Raw genomic sequence first — 7,285 nt, 5'->3', positions numbered from 1 at the left:
CCATTTGCTGTCTCGCCCTGCTTTGTTCTTCTTCTTCCCAGGCTCTGCTTAGCTGCCAACTGGGCTTTCTGCCACTCCTACAGCTGTTCCTTTACATCTGGAGCCAGGAGGAAGAGCTGGAACTCCCCCATAGGGAATGGGATGCACAGCTGTGTTCCTGGCTTTCTCGGAAGGAGCTGCAGCCTTGAGGCTTTGAGACAGCCTGGCTGGGGACGGGACCTCTATAGAGGGGCAGCAATTTGAGGAACAGAGGACGATGATATGCTATTTGACAGTGTCAGTGTGGCCCTGAGAACACCCAGCTGCATCCCATAAACTGTATAAACTGGTCCTGAGGACCAGTGCTGGCACTGGGCTGGCCTGGGGAAGGGGATTCTGAAAGCAACAGGGTCTTAGCGTGGGCAGCCCCAAGCCCCTTTCCCGTCACCTTGTCAAGCTTTGTCTCCCTGGCTTTGACTAGGGGTGGGAGGTGGGGGTTAGGGAGGGGACTCTTAATAGGGGTGTGACTGCTGTTTGTGTGTGTGTGTGCGTAATTTCAATTCTTCTTATTCCTGAGACTTCCCCAGCTCCTTCTCGAGGGTGTGCAAGGGAGTGTCCATTTCTTTATCCAGGGCCACGGAAAGTGGCTGTCAGCACCTATGATCCAGCTGCCCTGGATGGGAGCCATCTGCTATTACTGAATATGTCTAAACTTGAGCCACAATCCAACATACACGGACAGGTCAGAAATAACCCACCCCCAAATTAAAAAAAAAAAAAAAAAGGACAACTACACACTAAAACAAAACTGTTAACACACTGGTGCACATGCATGTAGACGGGAGCATTTTTCATTCTCAGATCACAGATAAGAGTGTGGAGAGGGGTGTATGCACCCACCATGCCCATTGGTGGGGGTGGGTGGGGGTCGAGAGGGTGTTTAGCTTTCTCCAGCGCCCATGCTCCTCTGTAGACTGCAGCAGCGCTGGCAAGGGTCAGGCTGGGAGTGGAGTTGTAAAGTTGTTGGATGCGAGTCTTTGGTGTTCTGAGAAAGGGCCTTTCATTCTTCATTATTCCAGACAGTGTGAAAGGCTGCTTGCCAGCCTGCTGGTACTGATTAAACCATGCCTTGGAAAGGAGGCAGGAGGGGAAGGGGGAAGCGCCTGGGTGCAAATCAGCAAATCTGGTTTGTGTCACTTAATGTTGTACGACCTTAGGCCAATCATGTCTCCAAGTGTGTGCTACGTTGCTTGAAACGAGGGCGGGTCTAGCCTATGAGGACCATTTAAAGCAAAACGGTCAGCTTCAGATGCAGATTCTAGGGTCTGGCCCAGGATGGATCGGGGCTGGGGTCCAGGAATCTGGAATTTTAACAAGTCCCCAGAACTGCCGCTCTAATAGTCTAGACTCCAGGATGATCTCACGGGCCTTTCTCAATTCTCTGGTCTGAGAGCAAAGCCCGTCCTAATCCTGGGTGTCCTTGAGACCCGTCAACTAGGCGCGAGCGCGGCTTTCCGTCAACCGAGGGGTTGGCCCCGCCCCTCGCCCATGGCGGAGGCGGAGCCGCGCATGCGTGGTCTGTGCGGGCGCCGGACTCTCCCTGGCTGCGGTGTGAATTCGGCCCGGACCGCTGAAGCTTAGCGGCGACCTCCCGCAGTCCACCCGGAGGCCTCTCGGCCGCGGGGGGAGGGCGAGGAGGCTGACCCTGGCGCTTCGCCTCCTCGGAGGCCGGCGCCTCCCTGGCAACCGGCTCCGGGCCTAGGAACAGCTGCATAGGAAGATCCGGGCGGGCTGTGGGGTGTGCGCCCCACTATTCCGGTCTGCGCGCCGAGCAGTTTCTCGTCCAGCGTTTTACAGAACTAGGCTTCCTTCGCGCAATCGAAATTGGATTCGCTGCAGAGGCCGCGATGAGACGGTCCAGTCCTCCTCCACAGAGGGAAAGCTGCGGCCCGGAGTAGGGAAGGGACTCCCAGCTCAAGTACCCAGCTGGGCTAGACAGTCTGGCCTTTTGCCTGGCCCAGGAACATATTTAAATGATAGTCTGTGTTCACATCACATGGTGTGCCGTAATTTTGCACACTTTGGGTTTTTATTTACACTTTCCTAGGACATATGTACATCCGATTGCTACCCCCCACCCAAAGATTAGCTACCAACAGTTTGAACCTGGAAACAGTTCTGTCTTTGAGGCTGCAAGGTGCAGTGCACACAAAATGTGGTCGGTGGGATCCCTGGTTCTCCCCTGCTTGGTTACTGAATTGACCAAATAAACCTCTGCATCCCCATCTGCAAAGCAGTGATTATGCATGCCTACCTCACAGGAGATTTTAAGGATCTAATGAGAATATGGCTGTAAAAACAGTTTTAGACTGTAATGTATATAAATATGCAAGGACAACTACCTTGCATACTGGAGAGCCAATGAAACAGATGAGATACATCTTGGAGGGCCAAATATTGCACAGTCAGTCCCAGCACTGTGCAATCCCACTGGTTACAGGAAAGCCTTTGTTTTCCAATCCCCCACATGTTTAGCAGGGGAAGGTAAGACTTGGGAGAAATGACTCAAATGCAAGCTTTGCATAATCAGACAATGAACAGTGAGTTCCAACTGCTCTGGGCAGTGGTTTCCAAGCTGAAGTCAGACACCTTAAGGGAATTTTTCAAAAAGCAATTGTTGGGGGTGGTGGTAGGGAAGATTAACTATGTTGATGGCATGCAACATACCTAACTATGAACTATGAACTACGTTCCTAAACTAAGATTGAGAAGTAAAACCTCACTGTGGGTGATCTCTCCTTCAAAGGTTTAACCTTGCTGATGTGAGTTGCCTCTTTGAAAAGCCGTATTAATTTTGAATATTCCTATGACCCTGAAACAAAATCTTTCTAACTAAAAAGTTGCAGGAGAGATATGTGTGTTTGTTTTTGTGTTATAGGACAGTTCCGGGACACTTCCTTCTCTAGTTTAGCTCTCAATCTTTGGGGACCTAAACCCAAGAAATAAGGTGTGGAGAAGAAGCTTGAATCTTACTAAATGTCAGATTTACTAGATAGTATTGGAGACTCAATTTCTTCATGTAAAGGGACTGCAGAGTTGGGCATATATGGGAAGACACTACAGCCCTGTTTTAAAGGGTGAGCACAGGGGATTTGTGTAGATTTCAGGTTCCCAGTGAAGACCAATATTTAAAGTACTCCACCCCCTCAAAAAGGCAAGGCTTCCAGTCAAGAATCTTGCAAGCCTGGGAGGGTGGAGTTAGGCTGAGGAAATAAGAGAAGGCTGGATGTTGAAATCACCCCAGGGGATCGAAGTTGGAATTTCTGAACTAAGCTATTCCAGCGCCATCCATTATTCTGAGGCTTCCTAAAACACTGTTTACATACATCGTGGACCCTTGAGGAGTTGCCTTTACTTGCTTAGCAAACTGTTTCTCTCTAGAGGAAAAGTAAAATCACAAGAGCACGTCAGGGGCTGGTAGGGAGATTTCTCTGTTTTTCCTCTGTAGATTCCTGTTCCAGCTCTGTAACTCCACATGACAGGAAAGCGAGAGTATCTTTAAAAGTCCGATAGGTGGTTCTAGTCTGAAAATTGTGCTTTGGAAGTCCCGAATCTCTACCACGCTTTAATTTCTTCATTCAGTGTTTCTCCCAAGAGCACTGCCCATTAGTTTTACAGATACGCTTTTAGTTCTTGGGCCATTAGGCTCAGGCTCTCATTTCTTTTCAAAGGTGGTGAAGGTAGGATCTTTGACTGAGTCCACTTCACCTTGTCTTTGCCTAATTGGGAGTGGCCTTCAGGGGATAAATTCCCATATTCAGCCACTACCCCAAATAGCCCTTTTCCTAGACATCAGAAAAGCTCCATTTCTAGGAACCGGTTCTCCCAAAGAAGACCTTAATCCTGAGACTTCACCTAGCTCCTCTTTAAACATTCATATTTTAGATTCACCACAAAGAAAATTTAGAATGATCATGAGTTGAAATTTAACTTTGTTTTCCACACTATTTCCAAGCGCCGTGGGTGAAGAAGCGGTGAAACAGGATGCCTTTGCGTGTGATAGTGCTCCCTGAGCATTGAGCTCAAGGGACTTTTCAGCCACTGGGTAGTGCAGGGTGGGAGAGCTGTGGGAACTGTCCTAGGGGCAGGCAGCTCCCGGGCACCAGGGGTCTACACAATTCAGTGCCTTTTATAGACGAGGGTTGTAGTAAGAAGAAAAGTAGAGACCGTTGAGTAACTTAAGACCCAGTCCTCACGAAGGACTCTGGACCCAGGAAGAAGAGCAATTATAGCGGGAAAGATGGATGATCCTCCTCTCTCAGAAACAACAATATATTCACCAGGAAAACAATTCCTTATTTTTAGAAAGAATCGTAGCTTGGAATTTTCCCATTCCCGCCCCCCAGTTTATGACGAAGTTAAGAAGATTGAACCCTAGACATGGGGGGAAAGATGATTGGAGCCTTTCTGGAAATGAGAGCAACTTCTGAGTGAAAACCCTTTATCAGTGATTCTCAAAGATGGTGGTTGTTTTGTGCTAAAGCTGCAAATGGTTGGTGTATTCTTACATCTTCTAAAAACAACAGCAACAGCCTAAGTTCTGTTAAAAGAACTTTTTAAGAGGGAAGGTAAAATTCAAGATTAAGTTGCGATGTCATTAGGTTATGTTTTAAATAGGCACACAACTGATAATTTCAATGAAAATCTATTGTAAATTAAGATAGCTTTTATTGAAATGTTTATACTTTTATTTTCATAAAGAGTTTATGGACTAGGGAGACTTCCTAAAGAAGAGACTAACTGCAGAATGCCCTTTGGTCTTCTTTTTTTCTAGTGTCATCATAAACCAGCCCACACAGGATGCCTTGGAAAGAGCTAAAGGAGCTTGCAAAATGTGTACCTTGGAATTTCCATTCTGATTCCAAGCTAGCAAACCCATAGGCAGCACACAGGCCTTCCCATACAGGAAGCAAGACACAAATTCCTGTTGGCTCCTTTTCTCTGGTTCTGAGAATTCTCCCAAGGACTGCATCACATTTGTTTTTATTTCCCCTCGTCCTTTCCACTCCGGAAACTCCAAGGCAGCCTCCATGTCTATTGCTTTAGCGCCCTTGTTTCAACAGGCTTCGTCACACAGAGATCCGAGGTGGCATTCTAGCGCTTCATGTGAGAGCACTTCCTATTCATGAACGTTGAAGAGGTGGTGGAAACAATCCTGGCCTTTCCAGAACGATAGTGAGCCTGAGAATTCGGAACTGGGCTCCCGGCCAGGAACTCCACGCCAATAATGAATTTTAAAGCTATCAGCAAACTGGATGCTGGCCTTGGTAGAGGTGAGGGTGACTTGATACACAGAATAGCTTTGTTTCCCAGGGAGTTGTGGTCTTTCCAGGACATCTGGGGACGTATCATCGAGCCTCTCTAATGGAGCTGTGTGACTTGTTCCTACTTGGCCGGCCCCACGGTGGGAGCCAGCAGGTCGCTTTCCTGTCGCCATTTCATCATACACCAGTATGAAGTGGCCTTGAGTTTGTACAGTGGGGTGGAGCTTCTTCTGTTGGAAATCACTGGTGCTTAAATCTCCTGTTTGCCACTTATTAGCTCTGTGACCTCGGGCGAGCCTTTTCGCTACCTTAAATCTCATCCCTCCGTCTTCAAAATGTTGACACTTTGTATGATGGTCAGGACTAAATGAGATAACAAATATAAAGCACTCCTTTTGAAATCTCCCACAAGGAATGCTGCAGGGCTCCCCATTGACTTCTTCTTCTTCTTCTTTTTTTTAACACCTCCTATACCAGCTACTCTGTACCCTCACTCCTTCATGAGACGTGAACAGAGCTAGAAATAATGGAGCAATGCCAGAACTCAGTCTGGGCTCCTCAGCGCTTCAGCATTCCAGAAACCCCCAGATCTTGCTCATTTTCCTCCTCAGTGTTCTGAGGAGGACTTACCTGTGACCCTTCCCTCCAGCAATTCTTTGTTCTATTTGTGATGAGGGCTGGGGCAGGTGAGGGGGTGTGTGTTGACCTCAACCGTGCAGCCCTTGTGAGCTCTGCCTGTCTTTAATAATGGTCCACATTCTTACCCTGGGAGTGCCTGGGGTGGGGTGGGGGGAGAAGAGTTCATTCTCTTTTATGGGGGTACAGCTTTCTCCCCTGTTCTGGTTATTCTGTCATATTCTTGAGTTCTAAGAAAGAAGAGGTACTGTCACTCTACAATGAGAGGTGTGTGGGTGGCAGGAGGCCATGGCAAGCTGGGCTGTACTGAAGAGGGGTGGCAGATTTTCTACCCATCTCCAAGGAGGGGAAGACCAGGAGAAATTAATGGACAAATTCTCTTAAGTTATCCTCTAGTGCTATCTCTGTATTTTGGATCTCGCCCTTGTTTCCCAGGGTAAACATACATAGGGAAGAAGAAGGTTTGTGAAGTTTAACCTAGAGAGCACAGGGGCCAAAATGTACTTAGGATCAAGATATGGGGGCCTGGCATATACACTTATATTTCTCATCAGTTTCTACTCCCTTGGGCTTGGGGGCTGAAAAGGAAGTTATCTAAAGGGCCGGGACTTATGAAGCAATAGGAAATATTGTATAAGTACAAATCCCCTCTGGATGGAGGCATGACGGGGGTTATATATAGTAATCTGTGGGTGGAGCCACCCCAGGAGTCAATGCATGGAGAACAGCACAGACTTTCGTGATGAAGATGCCATGATGAGTGGGGTCTCCTGGGTAAGCTTGGAAAAGGGTCTAAAATTTAAGAGGAACCTCCAACTTCAGGGGCAACTTGGGTTCTCCAAAGTTCCATTTGAACCCTGCTCCCTAAATTTACTTGTTTCCCCAAGTCCCATCCCATCTGCACCACTACATCAAGCTTCTCACCCAAACATGGCCTTTCTCAGAACATAGTTTGTTCTCCTGTTAGCATGTGAGCATGCTTGCTGCTCATGGGTTCTTAGAAGCGGGTCTCCTTCCCTGAGCCCTTAAAGGAGGGTGCTGTCCTTGCAGAATATGCTGAGAGAAAGGCCTAGAATGACTTCCTCCAGTGCCCTGAATGATCACTTTGCTTCTGTACTGCATTGGGCATGAGGCAGGTGGTTGGTGCGTTCTGCTGCCTGCTCTCTGGGTTGGGCACAGCCACAAAGAGCTGGCGAGGTTCCTATTACCACCACAACCAGAGCTGTGGACTGCCTTCATTTTCCAGGAAATCTGGATCAAAGCAGGCCAAAGAACTCTGGGTTCCCAGACACACTCTGACTCTTGCTTTCCTCCTGTGGCTCTGCAGGTACAAAAGAACAGGACAG

The 7,285-nt window shown here is 48.0% G+C and overlaps 1 protein-coding gene across 2 annotated transcripts in view; it reads right to left on the bottom strand.

Annotated features, from left to right (window-relative positions):
• Positions 1-7,285, bottom strand: part of KIRREL3 (kin of IRRE like 3 (Drosophila)) — a 529,310-nt gene that overhangs the window by 824 nt on the left and 521,201 nt on the right. The gene's annotated exons all lie outside the window — the stretch shown is intronic.

The sequence above is a fragment of the Condylura cristata genome, unplaced genomic scaffold, assembly GCF_000260355.1.
Source record: "Condylura cristata isolate star-nosed mole 26May11 unplaced genomic scaffold, ConCri1.0 scaffold00025, whole genome shotgun sequence".
Classification (NCBI taxonomy): Eukaryota; Metazoa; Chordata; class Mammalia; order Eulipotyphla; family Talpidae; genus Condylura; species Condylura cristata.
The sequence above is the reverse complement of the archived record's forward strand: the minus strand, read 5'-3'. Positions and strand labels throughout refer to the sequence as shown.